We start from the raw sequence: 27933 nt of genomic DNA on the forward strand, positions 1-27933 counted from the left end.
GCTGAGATTTCCGTACAGCTGGGGGTTGGGCTAGATGATCCTCAGGTTCGCTTCCAATTCTACAATTCTATAATCCTAAAGCATGGATGCGATACCAATTGACCCAAAACACAATTAGGGAGCAATCCTACCCAGGGTGGGGGTGAGGGTGAAGATGAAGATGAGGTGGCAGAGCAGAGGAAGCGATGTTATAAGTTTTTTTTTTTGGGGGGGGACCCTCCTAAACCAAAGAAAGTAATGAATGTAGAATCTAGGTAATATTTGGGATATTTAAGGGAAAAATACAGGCTGCAGCAGTTCTCCTGGGTTTAGCCTATGCAAACTAGCCTGGGCTAGTTGGATGTAAGTCATTATGAAACAATAGACAGCCATTGTCACTTCATGAGGAATCCTCCAGACTGTGAAAATCCAGGTGTAAATATGTGACTAAATCATATTTCGTAAAGCTAGGGCAGTCTAAGCCGCATTTTGATTCTCAAAGGAACACAGACCCTAGGCAAGCACCTGGAACCCCTTGGTATCTTGCCACAGCTCAGCAGAGATTGGGGGTGGCGTCCAACTTTTGTAACCCTAAGCCCTGCTTGCGCCAGCTAGGATGGGAGTTGAGGACAGTTTTTCTTTTTCTCCATTCTGGGGTAGGAGGTTAATCCCCCCATTGGTTTTCAAGGAAGAAACAATGGCATAGTTGATGGGCCCAATCTTGGGCCTCTTAGGGGAAAATGGAAGAGCTTTCAATGCAGCAGATCCTAGGTCACCTCAGTCCCACCCCTGCAACACTCCATTTCGCAGCCTACCAGTAGCAGAAATATTGCTGGTGGAAAATTTGTGCCCATGGAGCTTTCTGCGAACATACTGGGAGGACCGGTTACTGAGGGGCTCTTCCGCTCCATCCAAACCATCTCCAGGCTGGGTGTTAGGCTTGCAATGTTAACCCATCTATCCAGGCTAACAAAATAACTTTGTTATTCTTATGCAAGATGTTAAAGGAGTTGGAATGCTCATTATAGGTCTAGCACAAATTCCACAAGACAGCACAAAAGCAAATGAATGCCTTTTTACATATAGTGGTTTTGTTGGTATAGAAAGGTAATTTAAGAAGAAAAAGAAAAGGAAAGAAATATTTTGGCCATGCTACAGAATTCCCCAAGCTGAGAGGCTGCTGCTTAGAGGCATATTAATCATACTGTATTCTCCACCTAGATATTGCATGCACTCTCGTCACTAATAGCTCTAATATTCTACTCAGTGTGTGCATGCTGCTGATGTTACATTACAGGAATATTAATTGCATTCCCTAGCTTCCCTTTCTTACACATGTATTTTCTAAAGGCTTGCTTCTGGGCATTGGGAGATTATTAACAAGAAGAGGGGTGGAAAGGAGTCCTTGAGGAAGAATTAGCAGCAGTGAAAATACAAAGCATAGTGGTTAACCATGGTTTGTCTCAGGGCACCAGAGCAAATAATTTCTTTCACTGTAAAGTAAAGCAAGTTTTTCTTCCTAGTGCCTCTCTAGCACCAGACTTGTCACAGGGCAAGATACAAGGCAAAATTAAACTTCAGGATCTTTCCCAAGCCCTGACAGCAAATCAATATCAGATTCAGGGCCTACAGGAACACCCGCTCACCCAATAAGGTATGCAGAAGGGAATGAGAAAGCAAAGAGAGGAGGATAGTGGAATCATGTTCCTTTCTTCTCAACTGAGTAAATTCAAGTCTGCCAATATCTACAGTTTAAATGTCCTCCACTTCTTAGTGCCAAATTTTACACATGTGAAAGTTTAAACTAAGAATCATACAACACATAGTCCCCCCGCCCCCGGTGAAAGCAACATGATTGGCTCTCTGTGGAATACTCTTAACTGCACTTAAGTAATCACAGATGTTTACAGTTTCACTTTTAAAAGAAAGAAAGACAAACAAAAGCTGAAGGTCTTCCACTCACTGGCATTCTTGCTAGAGGAAGATGGGGAAGCCTCCCAGAAGTTTTTTTCTTCCTCTAGCCAATGACTGGGACCAGATGATCTCTCCCTCACCTCTGCAGCCACAGTGTGTCTCATTTATTTGTTTGGAAGGGAGAGGGAAGCAACCTTCCAGCAGCTGTTGATCTTCTGGCCAAGGGGACACAGGGAATGTTGTGGTCTAAACCACTGAGCCTCTTGGGCTTGCCAGTCATAAGGTTGGCAGTTCGAATCTGCTTGACGGGGTGAGCTCCCATTTCTCTGTCCCAGCTTCTGCCAACCTAGCAGTTCGAAAGCATACCAGCGCAAGTAGATAAATAGGTACCACTGTGGCAGGAAGGTATACGGCATTCCCGTGTTCTCTGGCACTTGTCACAGTGTCCCATTGTACCAGAAGCAGTTTAGACATGCTGGCCACATGACCCGGAAAACTGTCTGTGGGCAAACACTGACTCCCTTGGCCTGAAAGCGGAGATGAGCGCAGCACCCCATAATCAAATTCGACTGGACTAAGCAGTCCAGGGGTCCTTTAGTTTTACCTTGATCCTCTGGCCAATCACTGGAGCCAGGATATTCTTCCTCTTTCTGTTTTTCTTTATTGGGGGTGAGAGGGTGACCTCCAGGCAATCCTCCTTTCTCTCATCAGTGTGTGGGGACGGTGTCTCTCTTCCATCAACTCTGCAGCCATATTGCAACTGACTATATCCAATTTTCAGTCAAGGAAACTCATATCCCATGACTTGAATTGTGATAGTTAGGGTCCAACTAGATGTTAAATTAAAAGGAGGAACCACATCAGGACTGCAGCGCGGAGGGAGGCCTTAACCCTTTTCCTGCCTGCAACAATGCATGGGCATCTGCAGAATGCGTAAACCATCAACACTGTGAGGTCATTTATTGCTCTCTCAAAGTGCTGTGGCCCCAATCTAATTTGGGCTCAGAGGCAGATTTAGGTGAGCATGCCTGGTTTGGTCACACTGGGCACAGTGCCTCGAGGGCACTGCAGGGGTGCCACAACTATGATGTAGAGTGGAAGGGATGTCACAGAAATTAGAGCCCTCAAGGTCTGCCACTGCTGGGCTCCCCCCCCCCCCATATGACTGCTTTTAACTTTTTTTTTAAATCCCCTTATGAGATGCCATAATGGACCTCCTGCATCTTGTCTAGATGGGCCCTTAAAGAGGGTTATTATTTAGCAAGTGACTGAGTAGCTGTGTTACTGGTAGCTCAGTTGGTAGAGCACGGGACTCTTAATCTCAGGGTCATGCGTTTGAGTCCACATTGGGCAAAAGATTCCTGCATTGCAGGTGGTTTAGCTAGATGACCCTTCCAATTCTACAATTCTATGATTCAAATTTCTCTCCTATCAAAATATTCAAGGGATGGACCATCCCTCAGTGCCACAGTACCTGCCATGCATGCATTTGGTTCCAGGTTGAATCACAGGCCTCTCCCACTAAAAGGGTCAAGTAGTAGATTATACAGAAGACCCATGCCTGAGATCCTGGCGAGCTGCTGCCAGTCCGAGTAAGTAAAACTAGGCTAAATAAAGCATCTTCTGATATTCCCCACCCATCAAGTAAACAAACACAATCAGTAGATTTTTTTTCTTTAAAAAAAGACAACTATCACTCTGCAGTTCTCATCTTCAATTCTTCATTTCCAAAGCATGAGTTAGTAATAGTGACAAAGACTCATTAGGCATACATCAAGTGAAGATTCATATTAAGTCTGCAAAATCCCTCTTTCCCAACTCCACACAATATAAAATATACAGAAGGGGTGGGCAGGAAGGAACACTAATATATTGTATTAAAGGATTGTCTGTGAAAGCGAAGAAAAATGGTGCAATCTCATTTGCAACAGTAACTGCATTTTCAGTCAAGGAACCTTATAACATGTGAATAAAAGGGGAATGAGAAGGGCCCCTTTCAAGCCCCTCCTAAAAAATACAAACAATGGAAGAAGAATCACAATTGATACCTACATCTGTGTACTCAATCTATCTTTCAGTGAATTTTACTTCCAGGTAAACATGCATTAGAATGCAACCTTGGGCAATTAACTACAGAATAATTTTATGCAGAACATTTAAGGTGCTGCAGTGACTGTAGTATATCGTAACATTTTGGAAAGCAGTCCTTCATTGTTTATAGGAATGAACAATATTTTGGAAAATCCAAACAAACATTACATCACAAAAGCATCAGGACCTTTTTCAGGAGCATGCAACAGCCCTCAGTCAGCACCCTTCCTTTGCCCACATCCTTGCACCAACCTTGATCAGCCTTTTCCATGTCCCACATCTTAGCTTAGTACCTGCAGTGCAGTATACAATTGGGATGGGAGAAGCTGCTGTTGCTGTCATTTCTTTGAAGCTTGCAGTCACCTGCCAATCTCACCCTGTTTCTTCCTCCCCCTCCTGCAATCAATTTCTCTACACCATTAGTACATTTCCCTCTAGCTCAACAAAAAAGTAATGCAAACTTGACTCCTTGTCTTATACCCTCTCAAAAAGAGTTTAATTACAAGTTGGTGATAAAATGTATATACAGTATGGGGGAGAGAACTGAGAAAGTCTGTCAGGAGTTGTAGTCTGCTTGGACTAATGCAGAGAGAGATACTTTTATAATTTGATTTACAGTAAGCCTGCCATGCAGCCTTTTTGCTGACTCTTCACAATGGATTTTTGGCAAACTCTGAATGGGTGTGCTGCTATTGTAAGCTAAAGGTTTCTGCACGCTCTTCACATGACACGGGGATAATCCAGCAATCTAACATACAGGGCAGACATGCTTTCCTAATCCAAGAAAGGAGAACATTTGCTTGCCAAACATTAAACATCACTGGAAAAGCATGGGAAATCTGCCTCTCTCTGCTTTAACTATATCCAGTCAATCTGCTGCAATCTGGTGCTTTTCGGAGAATTCCATCGGAAATGGAAATGGGAGCAGAAATTCCTGCACCTCGCATGCTTGTCTGAGGTCAAGAACAGAAATCACGCAAGAAATATGAGCAGCATTCGTGACAGGTTTTTTTTCCTCAATCCACAAATGTTACAGAAATGCTTTTTTCTACATTGTTCTTGATGCTTCCCTTCCACTGAAATGCACTGACATGGTTAATTATGTAATTAATTACATTTGTTTTGGCCACAGCAGATAGTGAGATGAGTAACGTAGGTTTCAGCAGAAGCCAAAGTGTAACACTACAGAAACAGCGCTGATTGCAGTAAACACACGATAGGACAGAAATCTCTGCCTCCTTACATCCCTAGTCTGGAGGAACCTTTCAAGAGACTGTGAGTGTAGGATGCATGGATAGATCATGGCTGCTTTCCCCCCATTTGCCTAGACTGGTCTAAGCCTCCAGGCAGCAGGGTCACATGAGCCACTTGCACATCAAGGAGATAGGTGAAGGCATGTATTGACAGAGTAACATTTCAAATAAAGTTTGGCCCTAGTAGGATGGGTATGTGCCATGGCTCCACTTCAGATAGCAAACTGTCTAGGTCTGGCACTGACAGCTGAAGTACTAGAGATGGGAGTCAGGGGGGAAACCACCTGCTGAATGATCTCCCTGCCTGTCATGCTTTTCTTCTCAATAAAGCATAAAGAAAGGAAACCCTGGAGTTCATGACAGGAGCTCCCCAAGAATGTAAAGGCAGGGCCGTCTTTAGCAGATGTGGCGTCGGGGTGCCAATATCCGCCCAGCTCCACCAAATTACCGCAAATAGTGTTGGGGTGGCCATAGCTGCGCACTGCCAACCATGGGGGGGGGCGTGCAACTCTCCCCCCATGCCGCTGCGGGAGAGCAATCCCTGCAGAGGCTTGGGAGGAAAGCTGTGCACCCGCCAGCCTTATGGTTGGCGGGGCAGAGCTGGCAGGCGTGCAGGGAAAGGGGAGGCCGGCGGCAAAGCCGCACAGCTCCCCCACTTGCTGGGGTGCCCCTGAGAGGCTGGCATCCTCGCGCGATGCACCACTAAGCCCTATGGGAAAGATGGCTCTGTGTAAAGGAAACTTGCTACTGTATGGCAGCAATTCCTAAAAGATACAAGTGCCTCTCCAGGATCTAATGGGCAAACTCCCAAATAAAAGGGAATAAAGTTCTGCAGAAAGAATATTCCATTAATATTAAGATTCTATAGGAAACATGTTTTACTCAATTAACAGTCTGACTAATTAGTCAAAGCTGCAAATGCTAAATAACTCAAATTAGTTGAAACCATATTTAAAGGCTTAAGATTAGATGTTGGTTATACACAAATCGACATCAGGGGGCTCTTAAAGGATTTCAGGCTGCCCAAATCAGAAAATGAAATGGAGGGAAAACAGCAGAGGTGCAAAAGATGAAGTGACTTGATCAAGGTTATGCAGCAAAACTATTGCAGATGTGGGAAGAATTTCTGGTTCATTCAAGCTGCAGTAAGATGGAATCTTCTTTTTCACTAGAGGAGCTCAAATGAATGCAGGCAATTTTCCTATATTAAAAGCTCCACAGCTATGCAGTAGATATTATCCTCTAAGTCCCAAACACACACAAGGCCAAATTCAAGAATCTGATGTATCAAAAATGACTACTTTAGAGTTCAGGGTTTATATACAAAACCTGGTGTAACCCTCAACTGTCTTCTAGAAGCATTCCTCCCACATTTAGTTTACATATATAAGCTACGTTTTAGAAAAAATCACAGATACATCATATTCTGGCTATGAATCCTATTGGTATGACGTATCATATTGGTATTTCAAGGAATTCTGGGTAGCATACAAGGGGTTCTCATTTTATCCCCTTATCTCTCTGTGCCAAGTTCGGCTGAAGCAACTTGTCATGAGGCCTCCCAGTGAGCTTAATTGATGAGAAAGGATTTGAACTCAACACTTTCCTTGTACCAAAAGTTCAAGACTCTACACTGCATCACACTGGCACTGTTGCTCTTTCGCATCCACACACAACTACGCGCATACTTAACTAATCTGAGAAAATAGTTTTTAATAGGAAAAAGGGGTCTAACAGGGATGCATCCTCTGCGGAGAGGACACAACCAAAACTAGTCACTATAGGGTGCTTCCATATGGAGGTTTATTGCTGGATTGATGCTGCCAGCCCATAGTTTTTCTTTTACATTAAAGTCAGGTTTCATCTTATTATGGGATGTCCATTATGCAAAAACTACCCGTTCTAAATCTGCAGTCACCACTACTGTTGAAACTCTTTAGTGGATTTCCACAACCAAAAAGAGAGGAATACCAAGAAGTGGAAGAAATTTAAGGACTATTTGAATAAATATTGTGATATCAACTTTGTGATATTGTGATATTACTTGAAAGTACCAGAATAAAGAGTTAAATAAAAAAGATTTAGAACCTAAAGGAAAGTTAAGAAATTTTATTTTAATTGGAATACTGTGTTGTTGTTTTTTAAAAATGATACCAGAAAACTGCTACATTTTAATTACAAGGAAATTCAGATGGGAGGGCTCAGAGGAAGCCCAAAAAATGTTTATGAGGTTAGAAGTTTAAATAATCAATTAATTTGTGTTGTTTAGGTGATTAGGTTGTTTAGGTATTTAGGTACCTTGTATTTATTTTCTTTTTTGTTTATATTTGTGATCTTGTCTTTTTTCTTTTGTTTTTTCTGTTTTTCTTTTGTTGTGATATGTGTTATATCTGTAAGAAACTTAATAAAATTATTATTATTATTATTTTAAAAAAGAAACTCTTTAGTGGATTTTACTGAAGTTGGAGGGGGCGGAGTGGCAGGAGAGTGAGTGGTTTGTCACATGTAGTGACATTTTAGTGGTAGGTCTCTATTGCCACACCCTGACTTCTATTTCTTCCATGCTTAAACATGACCTAGCCATTTTGTTTCTGGGGGCCCAAATTATTCGAGTGTGCCTATTTCGACCAGTTGCTGCATGCTGAAGGAACACTGGAATTTCAAAAATGCCATTCAGAAGAGCTATTCTATTAAGATCTCGGGGGGGGGGGGTTATCTTGGAAGCTGTAATCACAGTACATACATCAGGACTTTTTAATGATTTTTAATAGAGAGGTCTTATGTAACACCACTTCAACCAGAATTTTAGACCTTTAACTAAAGATTAGACTTGTGCAAGACCTCTGCATTAAAAGAAAAGGTGGAATGTTTGCCCCTCCCCGTGCCCAACAAAAAGCACAAGCTACCATGGTGTCCCTTGTGAAACATGATGGCTAAGGGCTGGAAACATTAGCTCTTGCGCACTTACTCTGGACCGGAAAAAAAAGATCTACATACACAGAAACAGAAAACGGCACACTTGCCCAGAGTTGCAAAGGTAGTGAAGAGAAGTGGCAGGTTTTGAGGGGAGGGGGCAGAATTCATAGCACAGAAACATTCCATTAAAGACTAGCCCCTGGTGTGGATGGAAAACAGAGCTATATAGATTTTTTAAAAAGCATTAGAATGAAACTACAGTTGTGTGCCAGTGGTGCACGCATACAAAACCAAATATGAACAAGCCATTTTAAAAACATTTTCCTTCTGTGGCAGCACCCTTAAGAAAGGCTTCTATCCATGTCCAAAAAATTGCAGTAGGATCATATAGGGCAATGGTGGGGAACTTCCAGGCCCCAGGACTAATTAGTCCCATGAGGCGTCTCATATTGGCCTATGGAAACCCAGCCAGATGGGCGAGGTATAAATAATAAATTATTATTATTATTATTATTATTATTATTATTATTATTATTTCAACCAAGCCACACACACTTTTCCCCATACCTGACAGGTGCAGGACAGGTAAAGGCAGGGCTTGGATAAAAGGGGCTTTGCTCCCTTCTATTACCTCAGCAACCAAGGCAGGTCTCCTGCTTGTCAGCTGGCGAGATTAAAGGAAGACTGGTAGTTATACTTACCACATTCTGTGTTATGTCAAAAGCTCAAATTACACTGCCAAACTAAGCCTTCCCAGAAGGACAGCACATCTTAAATTGAACTGCTTTCTGTCCTGCCTCTGGTGGGCTGGTATCTGCCAAAACATCCCTTTATTCCTCTGCACCTTATAACAGCAAAGGTATATAGCTTCTGGTCAGCTCTTGTCTCATAATAAACACATGCCTAGCACAGAGGCAGCATATGAACAGTCTGGCTAAGACCAGCATTACCTCAAGGCATTCCCCCCCCCCCCACTTCCAACCTCCATATATTTGGGTTTGTTTGCTTTTTTAAAAATGAAAAGTAATCCAAAGCATGGATGGAGAAGGGCCGGGAGTGGTGTGAGAAAGAGATGATATTTTGACTTTTCACCTCACATGTGAAAATATCTAAGGCCCAAAAAAACAACAACCTGAGACATGTTCAAGAAATACAGGAGGCCTCAGGAAAAGTAGAACTGCATTTATATATTTTATTCTTTATTTGCCCAACAAGTGTTTTTTTTAACCCAACCAAATATATCATGCTCTAAGTCCAATGTCACAATGCACTGTGAATTTGTCTTTATACTAAAAAAGAAATGCAAATGCCACTTTTTATTTTATTTTATTTTATTTTACTGCGAAGAATGAAGAGTTAAAATGGCCTCTGGTAGTGTGGCAGTTCTTGGGTACAGAGGGTTTTAAAAAAAACAAAAACCTGTGCTGTCCTGCTCATCTCCTCCCATTCCAAATAGACATAGGTTGCCTTCAGGCAATGCAGAAAATTCACTTTGCCACAGCCTTAGAAGTCATCCCCAAACATGACTACGGTATATCAAAAATGAAAAAGGTCAGCATCAAAAAGGAGGAATCAAAATCTTATGATTAACCAATAAAATGCAAATGCTTATATCATTTTTTAAAACTAAATGCTCCCAAATATCAAGGAAAGAAAGGGCTAAAAAGCATGACAACTTTATAAGCACCGAAGGCTTCCACAGAAACATATACATACTACAGCCAAAAGTCAGATTATTTACATATTTTATGTGCACATACAGTTGTATGCCTGAATACACTGCTTGTGGGCACGCCGCACCTTTGTGGTACCTTCATGGAAATTCATATTTGGGAAACAGTTCCACATATACTGGGAAATGTAAAAGAGTAATCTCAGTAGCCAAGCATTCCAGGCATTTGTGGGTGACCAACAGTGTTGCCAATCACAACCGTAATAGGCCAAAATAAGGAAGTTTCTTAAAGGACCAACTGAGGTAATTGGGGGGGGGGGTCTTTTTTACAGTGAACATATTCCATGTGGTAAGATTAAAAGTTGCCGCTTTCTGACATATGCTCATTTTCAAATGTAGTGCAGGATGTGGTAACATGCAATTGTTACATGGATGCACTCTCACAAGACCACTGTACCAAATGAAAAATGAAAGGGTGGGCAATGGCATCCTGAATGCTTTTCCACTTCTGAAGTGGTTATAAAAAGTAGCCCTGAATCTTTCCATGGCCTTAGACATATCAAGGTTTGGCAGCCTACTAGATTTATAAATTGGTCTTTTGAGTGTTCAGTCAAACATTTACCAGCTAACATGATCCAAACTCACAAATTATACTATCCACTTTAAAAACACAATATCTTTTGGTTTGGCCGGTACTCTCAGCTAATAACGTAAGGAATTCACACTACTAGAGCAACCAACAGCAACTGGAACGAAGGTGAAGTCAAACAGTCTTGGCCATAGTCACCCAATAAAACTATGGTTGAACTTTCTGATTTGAACCTGCTTCTCCTTAGGACGTCCCTGTTTTCATCAGAAAAATGTTGGAGGGTATGGAGTTATGCAGCCCTGAAGCCAAGGAGATAAGTAACTATACAACCATTAGAAGACATGTGAAGGCAGTCTTGTATAGGAACTTTTAATGTTTAATGTTGTATTATGTTTATGATGTTTATGTTTATTATTAATAATAGAATAGGATGTCCCTATTTTCATTGGAAAAATGTTGGAGGGTATGCATACAAGGCACAAGCATGTCACAAAACTAGAAGGAATCGCCCTGCTCAGATCCCCCATGACCAAGTAGAGTAGAATATAGAATTGAAAAGCTTTCCAGGAGAAGACAATGCTAACCACACTGCAGTTAACACACCAGTACTAGTGTATATGTGAAGAGAGAAAGTTTTTTGCAAAGTACTGGGATGGCTCAAGATATCCATCACTTGACATGTCCCCCCCAGGTCCAAATATACAAGCAGGATGAATGCTCAACTTGACCTGAAGCTTTAACACTTGTGTGGAAATAGAAGAGCAACAGAAGCAGCTGTCTACATGGTAGCACCTCCAACTTAGTACAGCTTCCTCTGTTACTTACAGTACTGCCCATCATGCACTCTGAAAACCCTAGCAGAATACAAAGTTGGCAACCCCACACAGAATGGCTAGCTTCCTACTGGTAGCTACAGTTGCTGTGGGCCTGAGTTGTAATCTGCATGGCACTTAGGAGTCATCTTTGCCTCTGTGAATGTCAAATAACTGCCTTGTTGCCTGTGGAGAGATGAGGGGCATTGTAGGAGGGCAGCAATGTGTAGCAGCTGCAACTGGTGCTCAGCAGGAAATGTTGAGTAACTGTGGTATCACCTAAGTGCTGTTCCATTTTCCGTGCTCCAGCCTAGCTCCACATTCTCCCCTTAGCAGTCATGGACACAATACTGACTCAACCAATATAGAGCCCACTCTGCTGCCCTGCACAAAAAAAGAAAGAATCACGAGCGTTTGGCCAACAGTGACAACAGGTGACGCGGAGCACCTGGTATTCACCAAACAAAGCAGCTCTCTTCCCTCTTGCCTTCACTGTTATATGGTGGGAACTTAGCACCTGCAGTGGTTCTGGTAAGAGAACCACTATTCATTTGTCATGATTATGACCTTTTGGGTTTTCTTTCAAATGCCTGAGCACTCCACCACCATGTCCTTCAAAAGGAGTTGGGTGGGGAGGCTGGGCATTCAAACTGGTACACTCAAGGGTCCCAATTCACTTTCAGGGAAGCAGCCTTGCACTCAGCTCTTCTACAGCAAATTCCCAGCAGAACCACACGCTGGCATATAGATTATAGGCTGAGAGAGATTGTGGCTTCCCTGCCAGAGAGATCATAGCAAGCTGAGACTTGAATCAGGGGCACACCCAAACCACAGCTCATGCTCTTCACCTCTACGCTGCACTAACCCTCCACCATTCTATCCGCCGTCTTCCACAAGCTGCTTTTCTCACATGTATGCAACACCAACGTCTAGAAATACTGCTTATATCTGTGTAAGAAAAGAGAAACACCTGAGTAGATGAATTACTATACCTAAACCCCCCCCCCCATTCAAAAATAAGGAGCAGGAAAGCTAGCAAGTCAATCAAAACAGGGCAGGAGGGAGAGGGAAAGGAAAGTTGCAAAAGGGGAAAGGCAGAACTAATCTGGTGTGCTCTCTCTGAAGAATCTCTTCTTCGCTATACATGATTAATTACTTCTGAGACATGCCTGCTGCTCCCCCTCTGGCTTTAAAAACAACCGCAACGGCAGCAGTTGAGAGCAAGAAACCTCCAAAGGATTTTGGCCAGGGCCTACTGAGCGGTTTTCCCAGGGGAGTCATCTGATCCTAGAATTCCTCTCTCTCTCTCTCTCTCTCTCTCTCTCTCTCTCACACACACACACACACACCCCTTTCTCATAGCTCCAATTAATCAATTTCTCCAAAACCATTTTCTGATCCTTGTCTACCCTTAACATATTCCTCATTTATGTGTGTTTAACTGCTTTTCTGTCATTCTCATTCTCTGGGAAACCTTACTGGGAATGTCTCCAGACTAGCACAGCTTAAAACAAAAAGACTGACACAAAGAATAGGAAAAAAGCCTCTCTGATTGATCTGATTTACATTCCAAGTTGGTATTTCATGGTTACCTCCCATTTCGCCTTCCCCTATCATTTTGCCCCTTTAGCTGCCCAACTGCAAAACCCCTGCCAGCCAGGAGGCAGATGATAAGAATAATGGGAGCTGGAAGGTGTTAGCATTTCCAAGAACAAGTCAGTGATAAGTGTGAAGTATGAAATGCTATAAACAATTTGGTAAATAAGGCATTTTCCACAAGCATTTGCCCTGTTGAAGGCATTTGATCAGCTGCCTGCTGCCACTGTGCTCCCTTCCCCTCTGACCTGCTCCAGGCTGCCTATTTCAAAATAAAAGGAAAAGAAAAGAGCAAAAGATTGGCAAAACAGGACATTTGTGGTCTGGGATGGGTACTTGCCTTCTCCCCATATGAACCACAACCCCTAGATTCCCAGCTTTCACTTAAGAGGTATGGGGGGGGATATGTTTCTAGTTCTTGATAGAAGGGTGTCCCTGAGCAGAGATGGTTTTAGAATAACTGCCCTGGCTTTGGCCGCACTGGGTGCTGTGCTGCAGGGGACACCACAACAGTGTTGTGGAACGGAGCATGAGAGGCAGGGGGCACCAAATTTTAGCGTAACACAGTGTGCTACTGAAATTTTGAGAGCCAAAAGTCTGCCAATGCCCTCTGGAGTAAAAGGTGCTTGCTATGAGTAACCCATGACCATCACTGCAAAAAAGAAGTGGTAGCTATGAACTGACTACTCCTGGGGACAGCTCTCACTCTCTTTTCCTTCCCGTGACTCCATATACAATAAAATTTTGATGACTTCCCCCAAAGAATCCTGGGAATTGCAGTTTGCTTAGAGCACCAGGAACTGTAGCCCTGTGAAGCTGTAAACTACAGTTCCCAGGATTCTTTGAGGGAAGTGGTGTGCTTTAGGTGTCTGGTGTGTGTGCAGCCTCAGACTCTCCACATCTCCCATCCAAAGGGAAGGTGAAGACTCTTGAGAGGAAAGTTGAAAAGCAGAGTCTGGGAGAAGGAGCTGCTCATTTCCTGTCACAGTCAAGGCCTGTAATAATCCTTTTCATCATCTCCTGTCCCTCTCAGTTGCATAAAGCTCACTTTCAGCTTTTTCCAGACCATTAGGCCTCTGGAGAAGCTGGTGACATTAACCAATTCTCTACAGTCAGCGCCAGCAAGCATCATTCCCTCCCTCCTTCCTACTCTGTAGCTAGGGCACACGAGACAAAGGGAGAAGTGTTCCCATGGCTGGCCCAACCATTAGACAGGAGTCAGGCATCTCCACTGGGCAGGTGGTTTTGGATATCATGAAAGAGCAGCAAACTTAGTTACTGTATTTTTCTGTGTATAAGATGATTTTTTTTCATTAGAAGTACTAGGCAAAAATTGTGGGTTGTCTTATACACAGATAGCAGAGGGGGGACGGGTGATTGGTGGCAGCAGCCAGCAGGAGATTGGCGGCGGTGATTGGGCGTGTGAATGGTTGCTGCGGCAAGGCCTGTTGATGATTGGCTGCGGCTGCGGCAATTGGGCAGGCTATTTACAGCAGCAGCGAGGTGTGTGTTCAATCTGCTGTGGTTGCGTTGAGTGTGCAGGTGGGCTTTTGGTGGCGATTGTGTGTGTAGATGATGATTGGTGGCCGCATCCAAAAGAAGCTCAACAACTATGGGCAATACCCCCCCCCATTTTTTGTGGTCAAAAAAAATAGGGGTTGTCTTATACATGTTATACATGGGAAAATATGGTATTTGGTTTATTATTGTTGCATTTTCACTCCTAGAGAGAGGCTCTTGCAGGATTTTCTGCCTCAGGTACCAAAGTAACTTGTTCAGCTCAGGGTACTGTGCACCTTGACGACGAGGTGCACTATTGACTGTTCTGGCTCAGGCAGCAAAATACCTTGGACAGGCCCTGGGTGTTCCAGCTAAAATAATTCCTGAAAACATCCCTTAATCTTTTCCCACTGATCTAGCAGGATGCATACAGAATATCTATACTCTCACCTACAAATAGATGGTTGGAAAGAACTGAACTACAAAAGGCTGGAAAGACGAAAGGGGAGCTGGGTTTCAAAATTAATCACCCCACTCCTTCTTATCTCTATGGAAATATACTTACATACTACTGAGTCTTTCTTGCCCATATGCACTTAAAAGGGCTAGTTTTCAGGATGTGTACCCTTCAAAACATGGTTCAGGACAGGATACAAATAAAATCTTTGCAATTTTGTTATTATTATACTTCAGTCAGACTATTTAAATAGATCTGCTTGTTTCTGTAAAACTATTTAAAGTCAATGACTAATTAACATTTTGATTAAAAGACACCTCTGTTAAAAATTCAACACCCTGTCTCTTTCTATTAAAGTGTAAAAATGCTCACATTAATAAATTCATTTATCACTAATCTTTTACCAATCAATTCAGTGCTTCAAGCCTTTCACTGCCACTTCCTCAGAACAGTACAGCAGAGCTTACACTCATATAATAACTGAAAAACCAGGTTGCTGTCAAAATTAACATTTCATTATTATTATTTTCCAGCAAAAAACATTATACGTTTACAGAGAACTCATCTTTATCTACAGCATATGGTGGAGAAATAGTATTAACCCCCCCCCCCAATTTTAAAAAAATTGTGTGTCACTTTTCAATCTGAGAAGGAGATCACACAATTAAATGTGCAGTTTATTGTCCCAATCTCAATTTTATTTTTGCCTATAGAAGCTGGAGGATCTTTTACGGCAACTTAAAAAACACGGAGATATATAGGAAATGCAGATGCTTGAATGGAGAGTTTGGGAGGGGAATATTTTCTAATTCTTATCTGCAAGAGAATTCATATATTTTTCAGGCATATGGTGAACTCTTCTAATTTACTAACAAGAGATAAGAAGTCACTCCAGGTTGTTTGAATATTTACATACTTTAATTGAAATTCTTAGCATATTACTATTTGCTAATCACGTGTGATATCTGTACCTACTGCGCTCACTAGCTGGGGGTGGTAGAAAAAGCTGGATCTGACTATACCTGTGCCATTCTGATGTCACATGGAGCTATTTCCAGCCCAGTTACCATGGAAACCGCAAGGCCTCCACACCAGTTAGCAGTTCAATATATAATTTACTCAATTTTTTTTCAACCTAACCAAGTGAGGCTCATATACAGCAACTACACACGCACACAAACCTATCCTTTATATATGTAATTGTTTGATAAGAACAATTCAATAGTAAATCTAGTCCTTTGAAGAAATATTAGGAACAGAACCTCAAAGAAAGGGGCACTAAAATTTAGGGCGTGTGATGCATAAAATCTCACCATTTTAAGAAACAAGAGAGGCAGTATTAGGTACTAAACAGAAATTCCAACATAGATCATAGGAGCAGACAGAAACATAAAACATAGCATTCCAGAATCCCCTCTCGCCACGGTGTTAATAGGAGATTGTGTGCACTACATTCATTTAAGCACCACCAGCCCAAAAAAGGAACCCTGGAAACCCTCAAAGAACTACAATTCCCAGGACCCTTGACAAGCTACCGTAGTTTCCAGTATTATTAGGAGGGTGCTTTAAGAAAGCCCTAGTAGAAGTGAAGTCCACATAACCCTGTAGCTACTGCATATATTGTCACAATGTTAAATTGACTAGAGTTCATTATTTTAAAAGTTGTACAGAGGTGGAGATGGCTGGCCAAAAAATGGTATTACGTGGCAGTCTCCTGCTCAAAGCAAGTGCTTCATCTTGTTATGTGGTACAGATTGCCTTGCTGCAACCAGCAAGCTTAATACCCATGGTCAAATGGTGAAGAGGAAACTAGGGTAGGGGAATGAACTATTTTGCAGATACAGTTTATCCACCCCTTTGTAGTTTTTTTGTCATGACATATGAGAGTCTTTCACAGCAGCCTGATAGGCAGAAACTCTTATCCCACCATTGCTTCACCAATCTGAGGAAACCTGCATCAGTTGACTATGCAATTTTAAGTACACCTAAGACAATAAATGGCGTTTCTGTGCACTGCTCTGGTTTGCCAGAAGCGGCTTAGTCATGCTGGCCACATGACCCGGAAGCTGTACGCCGGCTCCCTCGGCCAATAAAGCGAGATGAGCGCCACAACCCCAGATGCGGTCACGACTGGACCTAATGGTCAGGGGTCCTTTAAGACAATGAAATCCCAAAGTGGTTTGTCTTTTTTTTGCTTTTAGGAGTTGTGCAGAGGTGAAAATTCACAAGATGCGATTCTCCCCATCACAGTACTACAATGATAAAAGAAGTTTCATGGTGAATTTTCTTCCTTCAACGTAACAGTTAAAGACACAGGAGCTTCTCAAAATCTGGACCTAACAACCCAAGTTTATTGGTCTTGCTTAGATATGGAGGAGAAATTTGATTTAGTTAAAGGTGAACCTACCTAATTTGCACTTTCCAAAGCAGTATACAAACCAAAACATAGCTATTCTTCAAAAGCTGCACATATTTGCAGTGTAGTTCATATGCTAGGGTAAATGGGCACAAAGAGGCATGTATTTGTGAAAATTGCATGTTGGTTGAAAGATTCCTGCATTGCAGAGGGCTGGACTAGATGACCCTCATGGTCTCTTCCAGCTCTACCAAGTCTGTGATTCTGTGATGTTGGGGGAAAGTGCATACAAAAGGTGTATATTCGGAGAAATTTGCAGTAAAATGCTAGTGAATTTTCATGAGGACTTCAAAAAATCAAAAACATACAGGAAAATGTGGAGAATTGAGGACTGGAAAAATGAAAAACTGAGACAAATCAAAATTGTCAGATATGCCCACTCCTAGTCTTACTCAGTGTGCTGTTATTTACCAGAATGTGTTTCAGTCCTTTAAAAAGCCAACCACTAGGTCTGCTTACGAGAGCTTTTATCACCATGAATCCAGGAAGATGTCTCTGTGCTGTATAAAGTATTCATGCTCTATACTTTTTATGCCTTGTTGCTAACTTGCCCAGTTTTCAAAGAACAGCATTGCTACTCTGCTTTCTTCAACCCTATCTCAGGGAGGCATGTTATGACACATGAGATTCTCAAAGATATCTCACAGAGCTTTCATGAATGCAAAAAGAAGGGGGAAATGTGAGCACTTGGGCTGCAGTTCTACATATATACAGGGTTATGTATATGTTTCAAGTATAGGACAGCTGCTTTAACATTAAAACAAAGCACTGAAACAATAAAAGGCCCCCGAAATGTCAACTTCAAGCAGAGAAAGGTAGCAAATATGATTGTTTGCGGCTGAAATCGTTCCTAAATTTCAGGGTGTTTTTTTTACCTTAGAAAAAAGAATGCTTATTATCGTTTAAGTGTGGGAGACTGTGCACAAACCAAGTGAAGTGTGGCAAATATCTGTATAGTACAGAGATGAAGTGGTGACAGGCATTTTAATTAACATTTTTCAGATGCTTTATCTGTATTCAGATAACCTGAGCTAAAATTCAATTATTACTAAAACCAAGCATGTGTGTACATGAGCATGTGTTCATGCATGCAAGCACATGCACACCACGGTTGAGAAAGGAACCTTTATAAGCCCACCTGAAGAACTCTGCTTTGAGGTTGATTTTGTAATGAAATCCTTCCAAATAAAGAGACACAAGGAGCAAAAGGTGTTTGCCTCCTCTGCTTAAGCATAATTAAACACCTTCTGGAATTTCTCAAGGATTGTACCTAAACATGGTTGAATGCAGGCATTGGCAGAGACTAAGGGGCTGTACAGCATTCAGAGCCCAAGATCTATGAAGCCATGCTGGCCCATCTCTGAAAATTCAGAAGTGGTTGATAGACTTTTCTCTAGAAACCCTTGCCTACGGTGATGTATTCTGTGGTGCAGCAATAAAACAGCTAGCATATTTGTAAAGCTAAGCAGGGTCTGGGATGGTTTCAATTTGGATGGGGACCCTGTGTTGATATTCCAGTATTGCAGGGAGTTGAACCAGATGACCCAACTCTGCAATGCTATGAATCTATGTAAAACAATCTAATAAGATGTGCAACCTAATCTTATGCATATTTACTGTGAAATTTAATGCGATTTATTTGGGAGCAAATGTGCATAGGACTGCAGCCTGAGACCACAATACTCTGCAAGTATGCTTGAAAACAAAACCTAATGGAAACAGTGGGATTTACTTCCAAATAAACATGTATAAGATTAGACTGTGTCAGATATTTTAACATGAGCTTTAAGGCTTAATAATTCCCCTGGTGCCCCATTATCCTTATGGCGTTATAATTGTGAGTGTGTGAACCATCCCAAGGTCCCCAACATACATGAAAGCCATAATAATGAAATAAACTTGGACACGTTTATTGGTAGATAGTTAATTCCATTTTCTCCCCTTTTAGGCTCGCTTCTTCACGCTAGCTTACTAACAGGAATACTCTCTGGGGAGAAGAAAAAGGGAGGGAATATAAAAAACAGAAAAAATATTTTCTCCCATCGCTACTCCTACAATGCTGACATAATAGGGAGGAGGCCATATTGCACCACCATCTTCCAGATATTACTTGGGTTCCAAGCTTTCTACTCAGTAGCTGGCTAGTACATCATTTGGTTAAGTTTGTAGCCCAGAAACGGGAAAACTGTGTCCCTCCAGATGATGTTGGACTACAACTCCCATCATCTATGACCATTGGCTGAGTGGGCTGGAGATGACAGAAGCTGGACTCCAAAAACATCTGGAGGGCCACAAGCTTCCCATTCCTATTCTAACTTTTCATTTTCAACTGTCTTTCTAGCCCTTGGCTGCCCTTGAGACTGACCCAGAAACTCCAGCGGGTGCAGAATGCGGGGGTCCTTGCTGCATTCACCTGGTGAATTCACCCGGTGCTATACCAGCTGCACTGGCTCCCAATGGAGTACAGGATCAGGTTTAAGGTGCTGGTTTTAACCTTTAAAGCCCTATACGGCCTAGGACCCTCGTACCTACGGGACCGCCTCTCCTGGTATGTCCCACGGAGGAATTTACGATATTCAAACAAAAACATCTTGGAGGTCCCAGGCCACAGAGAGGTTAGGCTGGCCTCAACCAGAGCCAGGGCTTTTCCGGCTGTGGCTCCAATCCGGTGGAACGCTCTGCCACAAGAGACTAGGGCCCTGCAGGACTTGACATCTTTCTGCAGGGCCTGCAAGACAGAGCTGTTCCGCCAAGCCTTTGGCCAAGGCACAGCCTGACTCCCTTCTTTGGCAATCTTCATAGAACCCTACCCAATGGTTGCCATCAATTTGATTTGAAGTAATTTTTTAATGAAATGATTTTAAAGTGTTGTCTTATTTTATTGTTGTTAGCCGCCTTGAGCCCAGCTTCGGCTGGGGAGGGCGGGATATAAATAATTTATTATTATTATTATTATTATTAGTAGTAGTATTATTATAGTTTTTTTTTTAAAAAAAGAAACACAGAACATGCAACAGCAAGTGTATGAGTTGAGGTCAAAATACAATACCGAGGATTGCACTAGATCCAACAACTAGCAATTTAGTTAGAATTATGAAGAGTGTTGTGGGAGCAGGCCTAAATCTGAGTTACACGTAGTAGGGATGGGGAATCTGTGGCCTTCTAGATGATGCAGGACCACAGTTTCTGCCACCTTGCCTTCTAGATGATGCAGGACCACAGTTTCTGCCACCTTGCTGCTTAGAACTAACGCGAGTTGGAATCTAAGACCATCTAGGAGGTCACAAGTTTCCCATATCTGCTGTAGAGCCTGTTCTGAATGTTACAGTTCATCTTTGGGACATTTCTTAAGGGAACAAAGATTATACTTGAGCAAGTGCCAAATTCTTCCTTCTTCTTCCTCCTTATGTAACGACAATCTTTTCCCAAGTACTGTATCTGAAATTGGAACAGAGATTCTAAGTCAACAGGTGTGGCTTCCTGGCAGACATGAACACCAGAATTCTGCAACTAAAAGCAAGTGAAGGAAGACATGCTTCAGGCATAAGGGAGTGTAAAGATGTTCCACACCTCTTGTCTTACAATAGGAGCAGGTCTTCTTTGAACTTACATTAACTACATATCATCCAAAACTAGGCTCTTGTTCTTCTTGTCCCTTTCTTTTTCTTTTACATCTAGTTAATTTTCCTTCCACTCCATCCCCCTTTTCCTGCCTGGGATGGTATGAAATGGAAGCTAGATACACAAAAATCACACCTTCTAAAATACAGAGGGGGGGGGAGCAGTTAGATGTTACACAAAGGAGGTATGCTAATTTAACGCATTATTCATAATTTACATAGCTTTTGAAGACCCTGGAAAGGCAACACTGGCGCTGTCCTCTGTTGGTAATATCATTCAAAGGTCAACCTAGGCACAAGTACAAGAAAAAGTAGCTAGTTATGCAGGAAAATTATACTTACTTTTAAACACAAAGAGATTAGGTTATTTTTAGTTTGTGACTGCATACTTCAGAAAGAATTAGTATTGAGTAAAATAAAACTTAAAATTACTTTTTAGTATTCACTTATTCTTTAATCAAATAAAAATCTTAGCATTTTGTTTGTAGCTGCAGTAGCTGCTTTCAGAATAAAGATTCTAACAGATCCTCCCTCCCTCCCTCTTCTTTACAGACAAGGCGTAACACTCCTCTGCATGTGTTACTACTGCTTCTCTCCAGAGTATATGAAAGTTCATGTTCTGTAAGAGACAGAATTTCCAGCACAAAGGGACATTTTGGGAAATGCTATACTGTACTTTTGTGTCAAATTAATGCCATATTTGTTTCTGTTTCTGTACACACCAAGGGGCATTGCAGGGGGTTAGACTAGATGACCCTTTGGTCCCTTCCAACTCTATGATTCTACGAGGGAAGGGGGATGCATTTACCCTCAGCAAAGGTGTTCACATGTAGGCTGGAGAGGAGTCTTAAGGATTCCAGTTGGTGTGAAGCTGATTTGAGAAATAACATCAAACAGGTGTCATTTATAATGATGTACAGGATGCATATGCATTTTGGATAGTGTCATGTGAACATGGATGAAAAACCCAAGACTGGAAATGCAGTGAGTGCACAGTAAAGGGAAGCATAAACACAGCCTTACTTTAGGTCTGGTTCACAAATGCGCAATACAGTAATGGACAAGCGAATCATTCCTTTATCACTAATCACTGGAGAGCCAGTGTGGTGTAGTGGTTAAGAGCGGTAGTCTCGTAATCTGGGGAACCGGATTCGCGTCTCCGCTCCTCCACATGCAGCTGCTGGGTGACCTTGGGCCAGTCACACTTCTCTGAAGTCTCTCAGCCCCACTCACCTCACAGAGTGTTTGTTGTGGGGGTGGAAGGGAAAGGTGACTGTTAGCCGCTTTGAAACTCCTTAGGGTAGTGATAAAGCGGGATATCAAATCCAAACTCTTCTTCTTCTCTTCTACATATATATGAGAATAGTGCTGTGCAATTATTTCACTCGTTTTCCTGTTCAAAAACTTCCAACAGTTGAGGGGGGCCACTAGGGGCGCATCGGAAGATGGCTGACAATAACATCTCTCCGACCCACAGGAGGTAATTAGGAGGCTGTGATGGGAGTAAATAGCCTCCCTACCCCCCCCCCAGGGTTGTGGGGGGGGGGCTGCCCTCGCCTGCTGTGCCCTATACCACCCCCGAATTTGTGGGGATGGGGGCACTAAGCAGAATGCCCTCCTGTGAATCTCGGTGTTCCTGGACGCTGTCTCTGATCCGCGCCGCTAGCTGCAAGAACTTCAAAAGGAACAATTAGGAAGAAGCGAATGCACATATTTCAAGGAAGGAAGGGGAGTAAAGACTGCTAACTGAAGAGTTCTCTGATAAACAAGACGAGTCGGAGGAACAAGAATCAATCATGAGAAGATATGCCAAGACTCGGTATGGCAAAGGGACTGGATGGGGAAGGGGGGAAAACACTTTCCTTTCTTTCCTCTATGTGATTAAACAAGAATCCCCTCACAAGTCAGAAATGCCGTTTTAATGACTTAAGCTGTGGATTTACGACTGTGTGGAGATAAATTTTCTAACCAAATCATGTTTTAAGAAGAGCGTGGAAAGTTTAAGAGCTTTGGAATGACGCAGTTAAAAATACCGTCGCCATGTTTGCAAGCTCTGTCGGAGGACTTGAGTCTGGGAGGAGGAAAAGAGCTGTATTTATATTGTGGGAGAGACTCCTCAGTGGGACTTAAGAACGACAGATCCTGAGATTAATGATGGAAAGAGCGATGTTATTTATGAAAGTGATGATATATGGAAACCATCTCGATATGAGGATTGGACAAACGGAAAAATTCACACAGGATATAATTGGTGTTTATCTGCTTAAGGAGATTATCAGAAGAGATCATAAAGAAAAAAAGAAAAAATATACGAACAAGATGAGATGTGGAAACAGCAAGTTAAGACTGGATAGAATTATGAACTTTATTTGGACTGATTTGGATATTAACGCAGTAGCAAGAAGATGATCGGAATCCCCCTTCGGAACTTGAAATATGGGTCCCCTCAACAAAAATTTAAAATTCGGCTTTGTAATTTATGTGATGTGATTTGATTTGATTTGATTTGATTTGATTTGATTTGATTGGTCAGTTAATAAAAATTATTTTAAAAAAACAAAACCTTCCAACAGTTTGTAGTAAAACAGCATTTGACTTAAATAACTTTCTTCCAGATAGAAGATGGTGTATGCGCCCGCACGCCCGCACGCAAGCACACACACACAGTTCCAGCACAGCACTAGATCACCCAAATATTGCTGCTCCCAGATGGCTGGATTGCCTCCAAGCCCCAAGGGCATTACTGACTGCTAAGGCCTCCAGCAGCTGTCCTCTTATAGCATAGTAATGACTCTCATATTATCAAACAGTATTTTTTATTAGCATAAATTCCCCACCAGTTACTGAGCAACTGAATTCCTCGTGGCTTTGATATACAGGAATATTTCATCCAGTCCCAGAATCTGCAAAAGCATTATCCACCCAACAAATCTTCACATTACACAAAGAACTAAGGAGCAACAACACGCCATGACTGCCCCCTCTGTATGATTAAAGGATTTATTTACGGTATTTATTTTTATTTACCTATTTGTTTAAGGAATTTTTAAATCCCCACTTTTCCACTCTGAACAACGTGCTCAAGGTGGCTCATAGCAAATTAAAAATACTTACTTAAAAACAACAACCTCAAAACAATAAAGAAGTTATAATCAACAAAAACATACACCAAAGGAAGCAAAAAGGCCATATTAAATCAAGTGGTAGGGAACCCGTAGTCCTCCAGATATTGCTTGAATCCAACTCTCATCAGCCTCGGTTAGCTTTCCCAATAATCCAACAACATATGGAGAGTCACAGGTTCCCCACCACTGCACTAAAGGGAAGCCAAAGGCTAACATAAATTAAAAGTTCTTCAGTCAACAACTCAAGACCAAAGGAGCGAGGCTAAGCAGACCACTAGGGAGAGGAGTTCTACATCCTTGGCACCACTTCTGAGCACACTCTTTTCCACAAACACGAAATGGGGGACTAAATGATCCTCAGCGTTCCTTCCAACTCTATGATTCTGTGTACAAAAGAGAGAGGAAGTTACACAAAATAGCTTATCCCACTAAGGGATCGCAGGATTGCATGAGATGAAAGAGTCCTTTAAGTATACAGGTCCCAACTTGTTTAGGGTTGTAAAGGTGAATTGTGCCTCAATTCAGCACTTTGAATTAGGATGGTCAGTTGTGCAGTGTCAAAAAGGAGGGTTTGCATCATCAGATAATGAGGACAAAATAAAACAGCAATTTGCACATGATTTATATTTACAGTCACAAGAAATAATTACCAAAATTTAAATAAAAATATATGTAATATATTTTTCCACATTGGGGAAGTGAATAGAGTTGTTGCAAACTGCCAGGTGGAAATGTTCTTTCTTGTGCTCAGGTCCTGTTTGCAGATTTCCCACAGGCATCGGTTGACCATGGTGAGAAAAGGCCGCTGGACGAGATGGACCACTGGCCTGATCCAGCCAGCTCTTCTTGTGTTCTTAAGGCATCAGGTGACTTGGTGCATCTCCTCCACCTGCTGACCAGGTGCTGCTAACTGTGGATGGGCAGCTTCAAGGTTCCTGCTCTCCTTTTTCATGCTTTCTTACCTTTAAAGCAGAATCAAAATGGAAAGCCCTCCAACAGAATACACCTTCAAAGAGAGGACTGCCTTCTGATGGTCCTTCAGAACAGACTGACAGCCAATGAAGTCAATATAAAAATGAAGTAACATCCTTGGAAAAAAATATAGCTCCAGTCAGCACTTTAGCAGCTGAATTTCATACCAGCTGAAGTTGCCAAAATCTCTTCAAAGGAAGTTCCATATGGAGTACATTACACTAATCTGATCTTTATGTAACCAAGGCATATGAGGTAAGGCCAGTGTCAACTACAGAATGAGCCTTCTCAGTGGCCATGTCCTGTTTATGGAATCTCCTCCACCCCCAGGGAGGTCAATCTGCCAGCATCATTGTTAGTTATCCTTTTCATGACAGACAAAATCATTTCTATTCTCCCAGCTTTCCTAAGTTTATATAGTTTTAGCTTCTGCTGTGGTTTTCATTTTTATTGTATCTTCTTCTTTTCTTCTGTTGTATTTGTATTTAAATCACCCTGGAAACATGACTGAATAGCAGCATATGTGCTTTAAAAATAAGTGTGTGCCTAACTATGCCCAGGTCTGCTTCCTCCAGAAATCTGCACAGTCAGTATACCAGCCTAAGCTCCTGGCCACTGCTTCAGCTTAGGGAACTGGAAGTAAAGCTGGGTGCAGAAGTACAACCAAGCTGCAAACTTCTGCTTTTTAAAATTGAGGGTTTTGAAAAAGTTAGACAAAGATCAACAAACCAGGAGAACAGTTTTAACGAGTGAGATGTAAAGGGGCAGGTCACGGCAGTAGTGCATAAAAAGAAACAATTAAGACAATAGTCTATGGCAGTGTGGCTAACGTTCGGTCTTCCAGATGTTGTTGGGCCACAACTCACACCCATCCCCAATCACTATAGTCCAACAACATCTGGAGGGTTACAGGTTAGCTTCTCTGGTCATCTTTCCCCAATGCAAATCTGGTTTTTCAAGGCAGAGAACAATCCCATGCACAACATGGTTTTTTGTGTGGGGGAGGAATCAGCTATGGAAGGCACCAGGAACAAAGACAGCTGCACAGACTGATAGCGTTCCTGCTTGATTTTTTTTGTTTAGCAATGGGGGAGGGGGATTCATGCTCAATAAACATTACTTGCAAAAACATTTGTGCTGCAGCTAGCTGGAACAGACTGAGCAACGCTACCAATCTGTGCAGCTTTCTTTGTTCCCGGTTTGCAAATCCATCCAAAACAGGCTATATTACTGCCACTGGGTTGGCAGCCCTACTGTCCAAGAGTACTTATACATTGTTTGGATTAAGCTTCCATTTGTTTTGCAGTTCCTTAATGATCTCAGAACACCACAGTATCTCTACAATGACATGGAAAGAGAAGTAAGTCGAGTCACTCCTGGGCAATCCCTTCCAGAGACTTCATGGGGGGGGGGGGACAGAGACTGCAGGGAGAGACTGCATCCCAGAGACTGCATGGAGGACAAGAGTCCCTCATGACACTGTAAGCCAATGGTCAAGATGGTAAGCAGAAGTCCCTCAGCACCAGCTACTGACAGCTACTCTCTGGAAGGATCAGACACACCATAAAATGATGCCCACAGCCAAGTGGTCCAGAAGCATACTACAATAGATGGTCATGAAAGCTGCTAAGAGGTCCATCAAAACCTACAGGGATATAACTACCTCTGTCCAGTTCCTGAAATCGATTAACTACTAGGGTGCTACCAGGCCATCTCAGTCTCCAATCTAGGCAATAACTTGGATTAAGATGGATTTAGAAAATCTAGCATCAGGAAAAACTTAAGATGGGTTAGAACCACATCTTTAAGGACCGTGCCCCAACAGTGAATATTGGAAATGGGCTAGAAGTTACCCAATATGGTAGATTCCAATAAGGTTTTCTCAGCAGTTTAACTATTGCTCCACCTGTCCGAGAGACATTTGTCATCCACTCAAGTCAGCCCACATCTGGCTGCCTAAATCAATGGACAAGATGGAAGCACACAGCTTGCCAGCCTCATGATCCAAAAATTATGTCCACTTTTAAGGCTGTACAACTGAATGGTATCTCTAACAAGCTGGCAAGCAGTTACCAGATGTCTAAACAAACAGTCCTGCTTTTTGTTGTTTTTGATAATGGGCAACAGAATTATCTTCTCCTTGTCCTCTACCTATGATTGCACCATTCTAAGGAATTCTTTATAAATGCTTCTTATTTTTGCTTCTTTAGAACCCAAATGCTCCAAAATGTGAAAATCCAGTGTGAAATCACTTACATAGGCTTTTAAAAAACTAGCAAACACCAACACGGATACCCCTCTGTTCAACAATTCCACATTATTTTATGAGCCTTTTCTTTTTCTTTTCTTTTGAAAAACATGTCCTTTAGAGGTGGCTGGATCCTTAACTCTTTTACTTGAAGGCTGCATAGCACCCCTGACATTTTTTTTGGGGGGGGGGGGCTGTGATTGGCGTTCATTTTCATTTTTCAAATCAAAACAAGCTACACTCCTACAGCAAAGCTACCTCCCTGCCGTTGCACAGAAACTCGATGCCGCTAGTGGAAGTACCGGTATATCACTAATGCAAAGGTGTGGGAGGGTGGGGAGGTTGTCATAAAGGACAGCTCTATGACTTGCATCTAATCCTGGTTTCTGACCCTGTAAAAGCAGAAGAAGATGACAGCAATATTTTGAAGGGAAGTTCCATCCACAGTTGACAAGAAAGGAACTGTGATGTGTGGCACTGTAAGGAGATCATTCGGGATTGACAGCAATGTTCTGCACATTTCAGAGATGGAGTCTCTCTCTCATGCTGCCAAGCTGACAGTTTTGCCTGCCTGCAATTCCCTTTCCCGGATTAAAAAAAAAAGGAATGAGACTATTTCTCAATTTCTCTTCATTTCTTTGCTCCTAGGCATTGGAAATCAGAACAAAATGAAAGACGTATTATGAGGGGGCTGGAAGAAATAAACGTCTACAGAATTATTGCGGTGGGGGGAAGAAAGGAGGGGATAGGAGAAAGAACAGGATGATGCAGAG

General features: G+C 42.2%; 1 protein-coding gene across 6 annotated transcripts in view; it reads right to left on the reverse strand.

Moving 5' to 3' along the window:
- Positions 1 to 27933, reverse strand: part of TCF20 (transcription factor 20) — a 196930-nt gene that overhangs the window by 109576 nt on the left and 59421 nt on the right. For 2 of the 6 annotated variants that reach the window (XM_079993909.1, XM_079993918.1), the window contains one exon: positions 21034 to 21104. The exons of 3 other annotated variants lie outside the window; for them this stretch is intronic. The gene's annotated coding sequence lies outside the window, so the exon portion shown is untranslated. Of the gene's footprint in view, positions 1 to 14887; positions 14948 to 21033; positions 21105 to 27933 lie in introns of those variants that run through there. One more of the 6 variants, XM_079993912.1, reaches the window with a different exon arrangement.

The sequence above is a fragment of the Podarcis cretensis genome, assembly GCF_951804945.1.
Source record: "Podarcis cretensis genome assembly, chromosome: 10".
Classification (NCBI taxonomy): domain Eukaryota; kingdom Metazoa; phylum Chordata; class Lepidosauria; order Squamata; family Lacertidae; genus Podarcis; species Podarcis cretensis.